General features: G+C 40.8%; 1 protein-coding gene and 1 pseudogene across 2 annotated transcripts in view; both read left to right on the top strand.

Moving 5' to 3' along the window:
- LOC112834101 (large ribosomal subunit protein uL1-like) overlaps window positions 1-4,153 on the top strand; it is a 12,411-nt pseudogene extending 8,258 nt beyond the window's left edge.
- TAFA4 (TAFA chemokine like family member 4) overlaps window positions 1-19,660 on the top strand; it is a 185,343-nt gene that overhangs the window by 96,734 nt on the left and 68,949 nt on the right. The gene's annotated exons all lie outside the window — the stretch shown is intronic.

The raw sequence follows: 19,660 nt of genomic DNA, 5'->3' as shown, positions 1-19,660 counted from the left end.
CACCCCCCTGATGGAAATGGACAGATCATCTAAGCAAAAGATCAACAAGGAAATAAAGACTTTAAATGACACACTGGACCAAATGGACTTCACAGACATATTCAGAACATTCCTTCCCAAAGCAATGGAATACACATTCTTCTCTAGTGCCCATGGAACATTCTCCAGAATAGATCACATCCTAGGTCACAAATCAGGTCTCAACCGGTACCAAAAGATTGGGATCATTCCCTGCATATTTTCAGACCACAATGCTTTGAAACTAGAACTCAATCACAAGAGGAAAGTCGGAAAGAACTCAAATACATGGAGGCTAAAGAGTATCCTACTAAAGAATGAATGGGTCAACCAGGAAATTAAGGAAGAATTAAAACCATTCATGGAAACCAATGAAAATGAAAACACAACTGTTCAAAAACTTTGGGATGCCGCAAAGGCAGTCCTAAGAGGAAAGTATATAGCAATATAAGACTTTCTCAAGAAACAAGAAAGGTCTCAAATACACAACCTAACCCTACACCTAAAGGAGGTAGAGAAAAAACAGCAAATAAAGCCTAAACCCAGCAGAAGAAGAGAAATCATAAAGATCAGAGCAGAATTCAATGAAATAGAAACCAAAAGAACAGGAGGACAGATCAACAAAACTAGGAGCTGGTTCTTTGAAAGAATTAACAAAATTGATAAGCCTCTGGCCAGACTTATCAAAAAGAAAAGAGAAATGACCCAAACCAACAAAATCATGAATGAAAGAGGAGAGATCACAATCAACACCAAAGAAATACAAACAATTCTAAGAACATATTATGAGCAACTCTATGCCAGCAAATTAGATAACCTGGAAGAAATGGGTGCATTCCTAGAGATGTATCAACTACCAAAATTGAAGCAGGAAGAAATAGAAAACCTGAACAGACCTATAACCACTAAGGAAATTGAAGCAGTCATCAAAAATCTCCCAAGAAACAAAAGCCCAGGGCCAGATGGCTTCCCAGGGGAATTCTATCAGACATTTCAAGAAGAATTAATACCTATTCTCCTGAAACTGTTCCAAAAAATAGAAATGGAAGGAAAACTTCCAAACTCATTTTATGAGGCCACCATTACCTTGATCCCCAGACCAAAGACCCCATCCAAAAGGAGAACTACAGACCAATATCCTTGATGAACATGGATGCCAAAATTCTCACCAAAATACTAGCCAATAGGATCCAACAGTACATTAAAAGGATTATTCACCATGACCAAGTGGGATTTATCTCTGGGCTGCAAGGTTGGTTCAACATCTGCAAATCAATCAACGTGATACAATATATTAACAAAAGAAAGAACAAGAATCATATGATCCTCTCAATAGATGCAGAAAAAGCATTTGACAAAGTACAGTATCCTTTTTTGAGCAAAAGTTTTCAGAGTATAGGGATAGAGGGTACATACCTCAATGTCATAAAAGCCATTTATGAAAAACCTACAGCCAAAACTGCTAGAACTCACACAGGAATTCAGTCAAGTGGCAGGATATAAAATCAATGCACAGAAATCTGTGGCATTTCTATACGCCAACAACAAGACAGAAGAGAGAGAAATGAAGGAGTCGATCCCATTTACAATTGCAGCCAAAACCATAAGATACCTAGGAATAAATCTAACCAAAGAGGCAAAGGATCTGTACTCAGGAAACTATAAAATACACATGAAAGAAATTGAGGAAGACACAAGGAAATGGCAAAACGTTCCATGCTCATGGATTGGAACAACAAATATTGTGAAGATGTCAATGCTACCTAGAGCAATCTACACATTCAATGCAATCCCCATCAAAATACCATCCACTTTTTTCAAAGAAATGGCACAAATAATCCTAAAATTTGTATGGAACCAGAAGACACCCCGAGTAGCCAGAGGAATGTTGAAAAAGAAAAGCAAAGCTGGTGGCATCACAATTCCAGACTTCCAGCTCTATTACAAAGCTGTCATCATCGAGACAGTATGGTACTGGCACAAAACAGACACATAGATGAATGGAACAGAATCGAGAGCCCAGAAATGGACCCTCAACTCTACGGTCAACTCATCTTTGACAAAGCAGGAAAGAATGTCCAATGGAATAAAGACAGTCTCTTCAACAAATGGTGTTGAGAAAACTGGACAGCCACATGCAGAAGAAAGAAACTGACCATTTCCTTACACCACACACAAAAATAGACTCCAAATGGTTGAAAGACCTAAACGTGAGACAGGAGTCCATCAGAATCCTAAAGGAGAACACAGGCAGCAACCTCTTCGACCTCAGCCGCAGCAACTTCTTCCTAGAAACAACGCCAAAGGCAAGGGAAGCCAGGGCAAAAATGAACTATTGGGACTTCATCACGATAAAAAGCTTTTGCACAGCAAAAGAAACAGTCCACAAAACCAAAAGACAACCGACAGAATGGGAGAAGATATTTGCAAATGACATATCAGATAAAGGGCTAGTATCCAAAATCTATAAAGAACTTATCCAACTCAACACCCAAAGAACAAATAATCCAATCAAGAAATGGGCAGAAGACATGAACAGTCATTTTTCCAAAGAAGACGTCCAAATGGCCAACAGACACATGAAAAATGCTCAACATCACTCGGCATTAGGGAAATCCAAATCAAAACCTCAATGAGATACCACCTCATACCCGTCAGAATGGCTAAAATTAACAAGTCAGGAAACGACAGATGTTTGCGGGGATGTGGAGAAAGGGGAACCCTCCTACACTGTTGGTGGGAATGCAAGCTGGTGCAGCCACTCTGGAAAACAGTATGAAGGTTCCTCAAAAAGTTGAAAATAGAGCTACCATACGATCCAGCAGTTGCACTACTGGGTATTTACCACAGAGATACAAATGTAGGGACCCGAAGGGGTACGTGCACCCCAATGTTTATAGCAGCAATGTCCACAATAGCCAGACTGTGGAAAGAGCCACGATGTCAATCGGCAGATGAATGGATAAAGAAGAAGTGGTATATATACACAATGGAATATTATGCAGCCATCAAAAGGAGTGAGATCTTGCCATTTGCAACGACGTGGTTGGAACTGGAGGGTGTTATACTGAGTGAAATAAGTCAATCAGACAAAGACATGTATCATATGACCTCACTGATATGAGGAATTCTTTTTTAAAGCTTTTATTTATTTATTTGACCGATAGAGGGAACACAAGCAGGGGGCGTGGGGGAGGGAGAAGCCAGCTTCCCGCTGAGCAAGGAGCCGGATGTGGGGCTCGATCCCAGGACCCTGGGATCATGACCTGAGCCGAAGGCAGATGCTTAACGACTGAGCCACTCAGGTGCCCCGATATGAGGAATTCTTAATCTCAGGAAACAAACTGAGTGTTGCTGGAGTGGTGGGGGGTGGGAGGGATGGGGTGGCTGGGTGATAGACAGTGGGGAGGGTATGTGCTACGGTGAGCACTGTGAATTGTGCAAGACTGTTGAATCACAGATCTGTACTTCTGAAACAAATAATGCAATATATGTTAAAAGAAAAAAAGCAGGAGGGGAAGAATGAAGGGGAGTAAATCAGAGGGGGAGAGGAACCATGAGAGACAATGGACTCTGAAAAACAAACTGAGGGTTCTAGAAGGGAGGGAGTGGGGGATGGGTTAGCCTGGTGATGGATATTAAAGAGGGCACGTTCTGCGTGGAGCACTGGGTGTTATGCACAAACAATGAATCATGGAACACTACATCAAAAACTAATGATGTAATGTATGGTGATTAACATAACAATAAAAAATTTAAAGAAAAAAATAAGAAATTAGTCAAGAAGCTGGCCAAGAAGTATGAGGCTGTTTTGGCTTCAGAATGTCTGATCAAGCATATCCCACAAATCCTGGGCCCAGGCCTGAACCAGGCTGGCAAGTTCCCTTCCTTGCTGACCCACAATGAGAACATGGTGGCCAAAGTGGATGAAGTGAATTCCACCATCAAATTCTAGATGAAGAAGTTGATGTGTCTGGCAGTGCCCTTTGGCCATGTGAAGATGACGGATGACAAGCTTGTGTACAACATCCACTTAGCAGTCAAATTCCTGGTGTCCTTGCTGAAGAAGAATTGGCAGAATGTCCGGGCTTTATACATCAAGAGCACCATGGGCAAGCCCCAGCTCCTGTACTAAGGCACAATTCAATAAATCCTAGTGCTACTCTTAAAAAAAAAAAAAAAAAGAATGCATCTGTCATGGCCACACTCTATGGCCCTTTTCCCAGCCTTCCATGCCAAAGGAGTCACACTTGGGGGTCTTGCTAAAATGTGGATTGACTCAGGTCTGGAGTGGCGCCTCAGATTCTGCTTTTCAAACCCACTGCTGGGTGATGCTGTTGGTCCCTGTTCTTGGATCATTTGGCATAATGCTAGGTAGGATTACAGCAGGAGTTGGCAAGTTTTTTTCTCTAAATGGTCAGAGAATGAAAGTATGAGGCTTTGCGGGTCAAACAGCCTGTAACAACTGCTCAGATCTGCTGTTGGAGCATGAAAGCAGCCAGAGATTATATACAAATGTCTGTGTCCTGTTACAACTTTGTTTACAAAAACAGATGGCCCGTTGGTTTTAGCCTGAGGGCCATAATTTTCCAGTCCTGGGTTAGAGAGTCATACCAATTATTTTCACTGTTCTTTAGAAATATTCAGCACCTTCTATATGACAGGTGATTTGCTAGGTGCTTTCCTTCATCCTTTGTATCCTGGTATAATACACAAAACTAAAGATTTGGAAAGCTAATGAAGGAACTTTCTCAAGGATGCAAGGCAACCACTTGGTATTGTCCAGACTTGAACCCTGACCTCTGGCTTCCAAACTCAGTGTTTTTTCTACTATACAAAGCGGGCTCCACACCAGCAACAAATCTCGCTTTGGAAATAACTTTTCTTTTTGAAGGGCAACTATAATGTAAACTCCATGAGGGCAGGAATTCTTTTGTTCTGTGGTTTCTCTATCCTCACTACCTAGGAGAGTACCTGGAACATAGTAGGTGCTCAATAAACATTTGTTGAATGGTTAGTTAATGATTTGCCACTTCTAATGTTAGTGTTTTTGTAGAAGGTGATTTTAAAGGTAAAGTAATTCAACCAATGATACAGTATAAGTCCTAGAAGCCAGACATTTGTACGTATAGGCTCCTTGGTACTCAAGATTCTTGGTACTCGGGCTGCTTCGTATGCAGCAGTTCATTTACATTTGATAGGTATCATTTGCAGGGACCTACATTGTTACCTGTGGCTTAAATTGTTAAGACCCCCTATGAATTTTGAGCCTTCAATTCCTTCTCAGTATTGTGTTTTGACAAACCACCCTGGTGGATGGAGGAATTGGGATTATTTCTGGGGCAAGGGATTCAAGACAAAAGCCCCATTTTCTTGTAATGGGGAGGTCCTACAAAACACAGTCAATGGTGCGTTCTTATGCCAACAGTCAGAAGATATAAGGGGCCCAAGAGAGGGTAATATACCCTTTTCTTCTTTCTTCTCTGTAGTTGCTTATTTTAGAATACTTAATAAGATTTTTTTAAAAATATTTTATTTATTTATTTGAGAGAGAGAGAATGAGAGATAGAGAGCACGAGAGGGAAGAGGGTCAGAGGGAGAAGCAGACTCCCTGCTGAGCAGGGAGCCTGATGTGGGACTCGATCCTGGGACTCCAGGATCATGACCTGAGCTGAAGGCAGTCGCCTAACCAGCTGAGCCACCCAGGCGCCCTACTTAATAAGATTTTTTTTTTTAAAGATTTTATTTATTTATTTGAGAGAGAGAGAGAATGAGAGTTAGAAAGCACGAGAGGGAAGAGGGTCAGAGGGAGAAGCAGACTCCCTGCTGAGCAGGAAGCCCGATGTGGGACTCGATCCCGGGACTCCAGGATCATGACCTGAGCCGAAGGCAGTCGCCTAACCAGCTGAGCCACCCAGGCGCCCTACTTAATAAGATTTTAAAAATGAAATTTGCAGACCCTGCTGGAATGGGTTTTTTTTTTTTTTGGTAACAATATTGCATATTATATATGCAGGGCATTATAATTGCATTATATATTGCAGGGCATTCTTCTGACACAAAGGGAAGGGCAATTTTGTAGGTGTGTTTGAAGAATCACGAATTTTAAAGAGGGGTACATGAAGAAGACAAAATGGCTGCCCATTTCAGGAATTTACTGAAGTAAAGATGCTGTTGAATGGCTGAGAGTCTGACTTTTGATCCTGAGGAAGGAAGAGGGAGGGCACAGCTGTGGAAGTGACAGGAAGACTAACTTGAGAAGACATACAGATTTCTTTATCATTGCTAAGCATTCCTGCCCCCAGTGACCTAATTATGTCACCTGCAAGCCAACTTGGCACCTATGCAAGACTGCCACAAGACATCGGGGCTTTGTAGTGAAATTTCCCACAAAAATGTTCTCTCTGTGCTATAACTTGAGCTAACTTCACAAATTTACCTTAGATGGAGAAATTTTGCAATTTGGGGGTTTGTTTATTCAAGATACTTATTATTATTAAGCCTTCTAGAAGCCACAGGCAAGGAAGAAAGACATTTGTATCATGTGCCTTCATCTCATTCATTTGTTTAACCAATATTTGGGTGTTATTGACTGTGTATCAGACAGTGTTCTCATTCTGGGGAAACAAAGTCTTTGTCCTCCAGGAACTTTTAACGCTAGCGAGTGGAGACAGATAATGAACAAACAGAAAAAGTAAATATCAGATGGTGATGAGTTCTAAGGAGAAAAATAACAGAGTGGAGGGATTGGGGGAGTAGGGTGGGTGCGAGCAAGGGTGCTGTTTCAAATGAGGTCATCAGGAAAGGCTTTAACTGGGAGGTGCCATTTAGACAAAGACCCAAGGATGACTGGGAGCAAGCGTTCTAGGGGGAGGATACAGCAAATGCAAAGGCTCTGAGGGAGGAGGGGAAGAAATAGGAGTGAGGTCTGAGAGTTAAGTGGAGTGAATACAGCAGGCAGTGGGGGATGTGGACCATATTGGGCCTCACAGGCCATCGTGAAGATAATGGCTTCTACCCTGAGTGAGGTGCGAGATCTTGGTGGGTTTTGAGAAGGAGGAGACATTTTCTGACTTAAACTTGAAAAGAATTACTCTGGTGGTGTGTTGATATGTGGGAGGGCCAGAGCAGAAGCACGGAGGCCACTAAGGAGGCTGTTGAAATAATTCCTGGCAAGAAATAGGGGTGCTTTGGATGAGGGTGGTACCGGGAGATATGGTATTTGAATTGAGTAGACACTGAAAATGTGAAATGGAGCCAACACAACCTGGCTGACAGATGGACTGTGGTTTGAAAGAGAAAGAGAGGGATCAGGGATGATGCAAATATTTTTTGGCTTGATTAGCCAGAAAGAAGGAGTTGCTGTTTCTGAGATGAGGAAGGATATGGGAAGAACAGGTGTGTGTGGAGTGGAAGTGGATATCAGGAGTTGGATTTGGGATATGTTGAGTTGAAATGCTTGTTAGCTACTCACATGAAGATGTCAAGAAGGCACCTGGATATGAATTGGTGAAGCTCAGGTAGGAGGATTTCGGTGATGATGGTACTAATAGCAGTTAGTATTATGTGCCTATTATTTGGGTTGTATGAGCACAGTAAAGAACATTCCTTACCATGTTTCTGAACTCAGAACCAAGTGATAAATTAAAACAAAAATTATACAGGTAGAGAATTAAAATTTCAGTGTTACTCCTGATAATGGCAGGAGTAAAGAATGTGGCCTTGGGTTCATGGCAGAGTGGACTTGCCCATACTCTACTCTAAAGTCAGATGGGCTTATTTACCAGGCCTGGTTGGGATGGGTTCCTTACTGCACAGACACAAGCAGATCAGAATGTTAGTGTATGTTCAGGTAAGCAGATCCTACCACAGATGGGCCTTCCTTCTCTCTAGACTTGCCAATCAGCCAGTTGTGTAAGTCTTCCTTCCTCTTCTAGAGAGGGGTTCTTGAAGTCTGGGGGGAGAACCCAGGGTGGTCATTAACTCTAATGAATTATGAGGAGAGGGAAATACATGTCTCTGCAACCCATGTGAGTGTTAGAAGCTTTATAATAATTGTTTCGTATAATCTTCATATTTTCATCATTGTTTTACAGATGAGGCACCTCAGACTTGAGGATGCCATTTACCTAAGATCTTGCAGCTTGGAATAGGAATACCTCAGTGTGCATTTGACACTAGTCCTGTATTCCTCTGCTATGTTTTGTAAAGAGATGAAAGCAGTTATTTTATTTTATTTGTTTTAGACTGTAGACAGGAAAGTAGTTGTAGTTATTGATGAAATTTTAAGAGTAGATCTCAGTTAAGGGAAACTTTTATTCAAAGTTGACAAAGGAATTAAGAAAAATAGCTCTTCCAAATAAATTAAATATTTACACATTGATTAAAAAGTTTGTGGACTGTTCATTCTTAACAGACTTATTTTAAGGAAAACTTCATGTCTATTTCCAAGTACCTGAATGCTTTAGTTACTCAAAATAATCTTTACATTGATGTTTTTACTGAGGCTCCTTAGACATGCTACTATAACCTTGGGTGGTATATTTCATACAGAGTTAGGTTTCGGTCATGGAAAATTCTAGACTCTGTTTCTGGTACATATGCTGAATTTGCTCTTATTCTCAAGTCTTTGGAGCAGTAGGTAACTTCCTTTAAATGGAACTCTTCTGAAATAATACATGACCTGTTAGTTCTCATAACATTACTGGGTAAAAAAGGTCCGAGGAGAAAAGGATTGAATCTTCAGAAGGAAGGTGTGTTTTCATTATTCTTGAGCCTCCTCAGACTGTTGATAATACTATACAGATCTTCCTTGACTTAAAATGGGGTTACGTCCTGATAAACCCATGATAAATTGAAAATATCATAAGCCAAAAATGTACTTAATACACCTAGCCTTCTGACTATCATAGCTTAGCCTTACCTACCTTAAACGTGTGCAGGACACTTAGATTAGCCTACAGTTAAGCCAGATCGTGTAACACCAAGCCTATTTTAAAATAAAGTGTCAAATATCTCATGTAATTTATTGAGTACTGTTCTGAAAGTGGAAAACAGAATGTATGGGTACAGAATGGTTGAAAGTGTATTGGTTGTTGACCCTGGTGAATGTGTGGCTGACTGGGAGCTGGGGCTGCCACTTCCCAGCATCACAAGAGAGCATCCTACCCTATATTGCTAGCCTGGGAAAAGATCCAGATTCAGTAATTCAGTATGGTTTCTCCCGAGTGTGTATTGCTTTTGGACCATCTCTAAGTCACAAAATTGTAAGTAGAACCATCGTGAGTGGGGGCCCATCTGCACTATGTCTCCTCTTCCCCTTTCTTTCCAGGTAATGCTTCTCTACCCTGATAGCACCCTCAAATGCAGATGAACACTTTTGCAGACGCATTTACATCATGTTATTTATTTTGCATAACACCCCTCAGAACTAACATTCATATCATCCATTTTTTATGGACGAGAAAGCTTGGCATAATCAAGTAACTAACTGTGGTTACACAGATAGCGACAGAGCTGGCTTCTCAAAAGTAGGCTTTCTGATTCCAGGTCCAGTGTTCTGTTCCTCTCTCCCCTCTTCTCTGCAGCCCAAATAAAATGCTTCCCTGAACTACGCCATGATTTCTAGCCTCTGTGTTCTCTTCCTGCCCAGCAGTGCTCTCTCACCCTTCAAAACCATCTTCATTCTGCAGAGCTCCTGCCTATTCTGAAGGTCCTTCTAGTTTGATTTCTTATTAAGAGCTTCTTCACAATGTTGATCACCAGCCTGGGTCACTGGCCGTGTCCCTCCCTGTCTAATGGTCAGGTTTACACTGATCGATTTCTGCCTCCTCCCACTTGCGTCCCTTAGGTTGTAAACTGTTTGAGAGCCTGGATGGGCCCTTTACCACGTTCCCAGTAGAATCCAAAAGAAAGCCTTGACCAGAAGGACAGAACTGGTCATTGAATGTGCCTGAGATATCCTGGAGAAGGGCTCACAGAGAGTGAAAGGCCTTCCCTTCAAAGCTGGGTTTTCATTCTTCTGAGTTATGGGGAGGGATAAAGAAGCTGCTAAGTGAGCCTTTCCTTTTTGCTTCCCCCTACTCTGAAGTATGTCCATTAAGGTAAGGTTAATACCGGATAAATAAAAATAAAATTCTGGACTGACTGGGGACATGGCAGTGAAGGCACTAGGCTCCCAAAAGCCTCAAAAGAAAGCCTTAAACTCTGCATTCAAGGCTAAGTGAGGGCAGGTCTAGAGAATGTAGGACAGCAAGTCTGGAGGCTAAAGGATAGGGGGATATTAAACGCGCAAAGAGCTCACACATAATAGGCATCCCAACGTAGCTCTTGTTAGAGGCTGGTGGCTAAGAGGACCGAGTCCTGTTTCTGTCCCTTGCTGGCTTTGTGACCTTGAACTCTGAACTTAAAACCTCAAAATTCTCGATTCTGAAGATACTTTTTTTTCTTCCAAGTTTTTATTTGAATTCAAGTTAGTCAACATATAGTGTAGTATTGGTTTCAGGAGTAGGATTTAGTGATTCCTCACTTACATAAAACACCGAGTGGTCATCCCAGCAAGTGCCTTCCTTAATCCCCATCACCCATTGAGCCCACCCCCACCCAAATCCCCCCCTCCCCCAGCAACCCTCCATTTGTTCCCTATAGTTAAGTGTCTCTTATCGTTTGCCTCTCTGTTTTTATATGCTGAAGATCATTTCAAACTCATTGGATTTTTTTTTACCAGGTAAAGCGTAGCTGGAAATAGGGTTAGTGTGGTAGACAGAATAAGGTTTCCCAAAGAGCTCCACATCCGAATCCCTGGAAGCTGTGAGGGTTACTTTACATGGCAAAAGGGGACATGGCAGGTGTGGTTAAATTAAGGATTTTGAGGTAGGGCAATTGTCCTGGATGAGTCGGGTGGGCCCCATGTCATCACAAGGGTCTTTATGAGCGAAAGGGGGATGCAGGAGTGTCAGAAGCAGAAGGAGATGTGATGTCAGAAGTAGAGTGATGTGGAGCTTAATGGGCCATGAACCAAGCAACGTGGGCATCTGGTAGAAGCTGGAAAAGGCAAGGAAATGGCTTCTTTCTGGAGCCTCCGGAAGGATTGTGGCTCTGTCAGTGCTGATTGTCACCCAATTAGACCCATTTTGGACTTCGACATGCAGAGTAATAAAAGAATGTTTGTATTGTTTTAAGTTGCCAAATTTAAAGTAGTTTGTTATGGCAGTAATAGGAAACAAATACAGTAGGTATTAAAAAATGATCTGGGTGGTAGCTATAGTTCCTATCTTTTGAATAACTTAGAGCAGCCACGGAGCCTCTCCTGGCTTTAATTTCTTTCCCGGTCCTGAGCACTGTCCCTGTACCACATCATCGGTGTTCTTTCTCTGAGCCATGGGCCCCTTCGGCAGGATATTACATATGGATTATGTTTTTAATTCACAGAATAAAATCAGCACTACAACAAAGGCAGTGCCTTCCTTAATCCCCTTCCTTAATTATTTTTTTTAAATTTTTAAAAATTTTTAAAAAAATGTAGCATTTACCATCTTAGCCATTTTTTTCATTCTGATTTTATTATTTTTAAAATAAGCTCTAGGCCTGGTGTGGGGCTTGAACTCATGACCTTAAGATCAAGAGTTGCATATCCTACTGACTGAGCCAGCCAGGTGCCCCCAGGAAATGCACTATGTTTTTAATTCATAAAATAAAATCAGTACTACAACCAAGAAAACCTGTTACATTGAAATACAGATATCCAATATTTTAAAAAGTGTGAGGTAAGGTGATATTTGAACTTCAGTGACACATTTAAAAACATCTTGGGGCAGGCCTCATAACTACTGTAACTTTGAAGTAGGAATGCACGCAAACGATATCCTAGCACATCTGGCACAATTGAAATGTGAGATGAGAATATCCATGATTTCTTTTGGTGACAGAAATCGTCGGCACAGCTGACAGTATTGTGTTCCATTGACCGTATTCATCGTTGACGTTGCTGCTACATTCAGTGTGAGATTAGTGGAATAAAGATGTAACTTGTCCCCACTCAAGTTCACTTACCCTGTTCCCCACCCCCCACCTCCCACCAGTTCTGACTGTGCGTCCCTCGGTGTGAATTCAGGTGTGAATCCCTGACAAGGGGCATTATGAAAAGACAACAGGAAGGGTGGTGAACCCCCAAGACCTTAACGCTTAAGAGTCAGTGAATGTCTTCTGGGGTTGAAGGGGTGATGGGTTTGAGAGGACAAGGTGATGACTGCCCTGCTTCATTTGCAAAAGGCCAAAGCCAGTCTCATAAACCCAGCTGAGTGGATGTGGGCTTGAAACATCATTTATAAAAACAAACTGAGCAGGAGAGAAGAGCTGGCAAGTAAACAATTTTATGGTAGGGTTAGGGAGGTGAGTGTGAAATTAATTCCATATTAGCAAAGCATTCTAACACAACAGGAATGAAAAGTGGTGCAAGAATTTCAGTGCAGTTGCCTCTTAGAGGTAATTTTGGGTAAATAGCAGCAGTTAGCAACATTTTCTTGACCGAGAAGGAGTCAGAAGGTCCACTAAATTGTGCTGACCATTTTCCCTGAGTCATATACACAAATGAGCTTCAGTCGGAGTTCATAAGACAGTTGCTTATGTGATAGCCTATCAAACAGCTCACTGAGTGAGGATTTTAGGCTTAAATCTGGCGCACTGTGGTGCACATAGTAGGCATGAAGATGTTTGTGATACTGGCTTGACTTAATATTTTACATCCTCCTTACCCTTGGGATTACATTTTTTTTTTTAAGTCAGTGTTTGTTTTCACTGGAAAATTTGGAAAGACAGCTATGGCAGCCACAAGAAACCAAGTAGCTTTCCAGAGCTTTCCACACCTGCCATATAAATAGAGCGAGCATAATACATTTTTATTTTGTTAACATGAGGCTCAATAGGATTGCAAAAATTAATACCAGTAGAGGTTTTCCACAGGCGGTTTTCATCACAGATTTACTGGAGTAGCACTCTCAAATATCTCTGTAAGTGATGGATTTGACAGCTGTGTCTTTAAATAGAAGACAGAGAGCTGTTAGGTACTTACCATGGTTTAAACATGTCAATATTTTCTCATTTTTCTTCTGGATGAAAAGTGGTATATGGGCAAAACACCTGAATGAAATGTAGTTATCAAGAATGTGCCCTCATGGCCTTCCTCTTTGTGGAAAGATTTAACATTCAGGGTGGCAGCAGGGTTTATCGTTGGGGCGATACGCGAAGAACGCACGTTAATTCATAACGCACATCTTCCAAGACTTGTTTTCTCATGGAAACAAAACAAGGTTAACTTCACAGCTCATAAATCTTCAGCCGTCCTGTCTTACTATTGCTTTGATGCTGTGTTTATTTCCTCCATATTATCTTGAATAACTCTGAGTTTGTACCCAGATGAACAGCATGGTATATATTTTGGCAGTAGTTCAAAAGTTATCGATTTTTGACCATGTTTTTCAGCGTCACTGAATGTATGGATGACATTATTATGGAATTAAAAATAATTTTAATTCGTAAGTATTGACTGTGAAAGCTACAGCACAATAGTGAGTAACATAATTTATGGAATTGGTTTCCACAGTACCAAAAGAGTCAGTGGGTGTCTGCAGATTAGCTAAATTGGCACCTTCCTGTGGTGCAGTGTGAGCAGGTTGTAGTTTTCCACGGCTCACCAACTATGAAATGAAGTTCTTCATGTTTTGCTTAATTGCAGAGGGTTTGCATTGCTCCTAATTTTCTACATGTAGTGAGATTTTTAATACCGCCTATCTCATGATTTTAAATTTGTGGATCTCAAAACTGCAAAACAAACCCAGCCAAATTATATTAGTAACAAAACATATTTCTAGACAAAAAAACTACAATCCCCATACTGTTAGAGTGCGCTTTAAATTCATGTCCAATTTATTTTGTTGTACTAGAATTTAATTGCATTGGTAAACTAAATTCACAGACTGGCAATCCAAGAGACATTATTGGTTCTGATGTATACAGATCAACAGTTCTTTCAGGGTTTTGACTTGGAGTTGAAAATGTTCAAATCCACTGCTATCATCATATTAGAATAGAATACCAATAAATGGCTTGTTGCTGACCATGAAACCTGTACTCTAGAGGTATGAGGGTATTGCTAGGAAGCGTTCACTATGCAAGCTGATTCATTTATTAAAGATTTTAATATTGTTTGAAAATTTGAAAGTATTTGTTGTCTCTTCTCTCCCTGCCTCATTGACATCATGTTTGGTCATATGGTTTGCTTCAGCCAATGAAAAATGAGTGGAAGTGACACATGGACCTTCTGAGCAAACGCTTCCTTAAATCAGGAATCCCCATGTTCTCTTTTCTTTCTGTCATGATGAGCAGCAGTTTCAAGATGAAGGCGCTCCCTTGATTTGTGTCCTAGAATGAAGATGACAAGGAGCCAGAAGCAGTGTTGATTTGTATTGGACATTGGACATAAGTGAGAAGTAAACCTTTGTTGTAAGCCCCTGGGATTGTGGGGCTGCTTGTTATTGTAATGTAATAGACCCTATTTGGACTACTGTGTCATACTTAATGGCTCCCTCTAGGTTTTTAGAGGAAGAAATGATCACTTAGGACTTCTGAATAAGGAATTTGTGTTGAGCCACAAGGGAAAAATAAAGGGTTTAGAATTAGAGGTGAGAACAGGCTTTGCCATGGGGAAACCAGAAGTCAAAGGTATGAAGATGAGATTTGGGATGGCTTGTGACCTCTTTAGGGAAAAGTAGAGATTAGGGTGGCTCATTCAGAGGGCTTGGGTAGGCAGAAAATTTATTTTAGGAATATAGGTTGGGTCTAGATTGTGAGTACATTAAGGTAACTTGGGACTTTGGAAAGCTCTTGAGTAAGACAGAGATATTAGTAATGATCGTTTTCAGATGATTATCATGGTAGCTGGATACATACACGGGTCATGGAACAGGGAACAAGAGATGTTTGCAGTGGTCTGACCGAGGTGGAGGGTTGAAGGCCCAGCACCAGCTGGAAGCTGTGGTTGAAAGGGCCGTTTTCAGAGGCTTGCTCATAGATGTGAATGGTTCTGTGTTAGAATACTCTCCTCCTGTATGTTCCTCCTTCTCCATTCTGGCTGGTTTCAACCCCATCAGATCCAATTCTCTTTTTTTCTAACAAATATTTTTCAGCACCTCTTTTACTGTTTTAAGCCAAAATTCGCAAGTAATACTATCTACGTATGCACATAAAGAAAAACGCTCCAATGCAATGTGTTACTGTGTTATAAAGGACGAAACAAAAAGGAATAGAATGCTCTATAGTTCAATGTGTAAATTCTCGGGCATGACAACACCAGAGGACATGATGTTATCAGATACTTTAGCTTCGGATGCAAATCAGCAGAGGTGGTTAAGTCGGGGAACTTAACACAGAGCAGTGCTGTGTAGGTGGTAGGTCTACCTGAAATGGTGAGCATCTTTTGCTGAAGCTCTGAACAAAACAAAACAGTCCTTCCTAGATTGACATGTTAGTGCGCTCCACCTTTATATGCAAAGTAGAGTCAGCCTTTAAGTTCTGGTAGTTACAAACAGATTTGCACCTAAATGAATGTCCTGCAGGGTATTAAAACTCCTGTAGATCACAGGACAATTCTTCTCTGTGCAGGACTTCAAGAGTATTGCAAGATACCAAGCATCATTGTCCACCCAATTCCTGGGACAACCTGAAATGCCCCATGTATTTCCAAAGTGTCTACTGATGGGCAGTCTGGCTCTGAGTTGGGAATTATTGCTGCTCTTCATCATTGCTTCTGCTCACTCACTGTTTCTGCCATCTTATAACATCAGCTAGCAGTTGCCTTTAATAAGACCTCCCTGTCCTCCTTACAGAAAGACAGCCATCAGCTGCTGTTGCTGACTGCCTTATTTCTTTCTCGTCTTTAGTTCAAATTCAAGGAGTGGAAGAAGATCAACTCAACTTGGTGTTGGTTTTGTTTTGTTTTGTTTTGTTTTTGATGCCAGACCATAGGTCTTAGTCACTAGCCAGCCTATTGGTTAGCTACTCTAGACCAGTCAGTTGTAGGGAATGAGGCACAAGATCGTGGAGAATTGAACGCGAGCTGAGAGAGCGAGTAAGCAGGTGTTGTGATTGACATGGCTGATGTGCTCAGCTCTTCCTGTCCATCACCAAGGTGGAAGCACAGTGAGTGTGGGGACTTGATTTTGTTCACGCTCCTATTCTCAGCTCCTAGAAGAGTTTCTGGTACTTGTTAGCATTCCTTAAACAACGATGGAATGACTATCGATGACATTTGTGTATCCTCAGTCCTGGGCATTCCTGGTCGAGTCGTGCATGCAAGGCTTATATCCTCTTGGCCAAGTCCTGGATGGTAAGCTTTTTATAATAAAAGCTGAACCACAGAAGATATAATACATGGTTTAGGTATATAAGACAGAATAACCAACTAAATGGCTGGGACTTATTTGTTCTTCCTTAGAAATGTCACTTGAAGTAAAATATTTTTCTTGTTTGATGCCTTTGACAGTTGTTAAAGCAGAGAAGTGTAATGTGTGGGAACCAGTAGAAGAGTGTCTTCTACCAACTAGTGAATTTGAGGAAAACCATTTTTCTCTTCATGTAGAAAGAAAATACCGTGTCACAGACTTTACTGAAAGGGTTTTTCTCTGCCCCCTGATCACCAAGGCATAAACTATAAAATGAAATGCTGCCCAGGTCACTGGTGCACTGCTTTTCTGCAGTGTTCGGAATGTTATCATGTGCTTAAGGTCACCCAAATTCAAGATACCGTGTACCCCATTGGTTGTTTGGGAGTTATTTTCTAATACTTATATATTTTATATGTAACTAAAGCCCTTTATGTATTGACTTATCCAGAGACCACGTTCTCAGGTAGTTTCTTTAAAGCATTTGCATTGAATTCATGTTTCTTGAAGAACTGGGATAGATACTGTTTTCTACTCTGGTTTAATTATATAAATGTTTGAAAAAAAAACAAAGTAAAGACCCTTGAAGGCTCTCAGCTTCTTGAGGGCAGGAATCTTACCTGTTGGTACCATGAATCCTAGCCCTCTTTTTTTTTTTTTTTTTTTGAGGCCTATACTCCCCCCTCCCCCCTTGCTGATCCTAAGGAAAAACGAACAGATGAGGCAGAGAAACATCAAAACATCAGCTATACCTCTGGTAAAATGGGATTAGAGAATGAGGTTCAGACCTCCAGCTCAGACAGACATGTTGATACTTCTCTCCCCACCCTGCGTCTCCTCCCTGGAACTCACCTATGGCCGAACAGTTCCCTAGTTATCCATGTAACCCAACATGGCAGATCCTGGCTTTTCTCATACCCCTTGAACACAGGAAGACCACATCAACACAGCAGTTGTGAACAAATCAACTTTGCCTAGGACAGAGTTAGGGATCAGGGATGTTGGACTCTCATCATTGCACCTGTCAAATGAATTTCTCCTTCTCCCATTTAGAGGAGTGTGAGAAGGCAGCAGTTTCAAACCAATTCTGTAGAAACACAGGGAAAGGAGTATTTTCCAAGTCATTCATCTCTGTATCTGTGGTTCTCTAATACAGTACATAATAGGCATTAATGAGGAGGTGGATGGATCTCACATGTATTTATTTATTCAAGCCTGTAGAGAATATTATGACTGTAGCTACAGTAGATAGGAAATGAGCTACCTTTGTAATTCAGCAATGAAGAGAATTTTCAGTGAAGTGAAGATCTTTTTGGATAGCATTTCAGGTATTCAGTTAGGTAGATAGGAGCAAGAAGCAAAGTCACAGTACCTAGAGAAGGGCGAAAGTTATACTTAAGCTAAAGCAAACCATCCCATTAGAGTTGTCCATTGCACTGTTCAGCTCTTCATCTTAAACGTAAGCTGGGATTTTGACAGCAGGTTGTCAAAGAAAGCACTCGAAGTTCTAGCTCAAGTTCTATATTGTGAAAATGTGGTAATTTAATTGGAAGAAAAAGGCTAACTTCCTTGTCATGTAACCTTTAACAATGAGGTTGCCACGTGGTCACTGCAGCATGGAAAAGCTGGCTGATGTCTCTGATGTTCTACTGTGCTTAGAAATCAGACTATGGGGAAAGAATTCATTCTTTTGGATGTGTCAGACTGTTCTCTCTATGCTCTGTGTTGTTCAACACTGTTGTGTTTTGGCTGCACTTCAATGCAGAGTACTTCTGGAGCTTACATATTTATGATAACTTCAGGCCATCTGCTGCTCAACTACTATCAGAATGAAGCACAATTTTCAACTTAAATACAGTCCTACTTATTGCACCAGAGCGCTTTCCATAGTATTTATTTTCTAATGCACTAGATTTTGTTGTTCTGAACTTACATTGTTATTACTTGCTTCTTTTCTAAGAAAAGAACTATCCTTCCTGCCAGGAAAAAAAAAAATTCACCAGGCTGCCTTTTATTTCTGGGCCAATGTACAGGGCTCTAAACATGACAAGGATTCATTTTGACCTTCTGATTTAGCATGTAAATTAGGATACTTGAAGCAGAAGGCTCCATATTTTCTTCTAGTTCATGTGTAATGCCAACAGATTGGCATAAATCAAAATGGAACACTTACAAAGCAGATACCATTTATAAAATGTCAATTAGAGAAGGAAAAACTGCATATAAAAGTTAGCTAACTGGTGATATCAGTTAGAATGGTTTTCTCTGTTGCTTAATACTACTATTATCATTTTGCAACAGGGTAAGAACACAGTGTATTCTCCCTTCTGTTATCTTGAAAAACCTCTTGAACAAATGTGTCTATCAATATTCCTTAATTGCATTTACCTGCAAAAAACCCCTAAAGATCCCAGTGGTTGTTTTGCATCTTGTACCTATAAACACTATAGATTTTTGGACTCTGGGAGAAAAACTGCATGGAATTTTGTATAAATAATTTCAATGATTAGAGGAACAGGTCAGTATGGACTTTGGGCCAATCTGGCCCAAAGTCTGCGTCCTTTTGTAGGGCCCATGAGCTAAGAATATTCTTTAAATTCTTAAATGGTCACTTTTAAATGACTATTTAGGCATGGATATGAGAGTGTTTATTCTGCTGCTTGACCCTCAAAGCCTAAATATTTACTGTTTGGTCTTTTGAGGAAAAGTTTGCCAACTTCTGATCTGGATTATGGTAATAAGACTTTGCCCAGTTGAATTGCGGTGATAAATAGGTGGTAGGTATAAAAAGGTCTTTAGGCGCCACATTCATGTTGTCAATAGATACTTGATGTAAGCAGAATACCATCATAGCTTGTGCTGTGAATGGAGAAGCTTTAAGAACTAAGAAACTTCTTAATCTAACAATCTAAAAAGCTTCTTTCTTTTTCGCTCTTTATTTAAATTAATACACATATAGTGTATTATTAGTTTCAGAGGTAGAATTTAGTGATTGATCAGTTGTATATAACACCCAGTGCTCATTACATCATGTGCCCTCCTTAATGCCCATCACCCAGCTACCCCATCCTCCCCACCCCCTTCCCCTCCAGCAACACTCAGTTGGTTTCCTATGATTAAGAGTATCTTATGGTTTATCTCCTTCTCTGTTTTTGTCTTGTTATATTTTTACCTCTCTTTCCCTATGCTACTCTGTTTTGTTTCTT

This window comes from Callorhinus ursinus, unplaced genomic scaffold, assembly GCF_003265705.2.
Source record: "Callorhinus ursinus isolate GAN/ISIS: 27379988/994484 unplaced genomic scaffold, GSC_fseal_2.0 scaffold15, whole genome shotgun sequence".
Taxonomy (NCBI): domain Eukaryota; kingdom Metazoa; phylum Chordata; class Mammalia; order Carnivora; family Otariidae; genus Callorhinus; species Callorhinus ursinus.
Note: the sequence above shows the minus strand (reverse complement) of the source record. Positions and strands in the feature narration are given on the sequence as shown.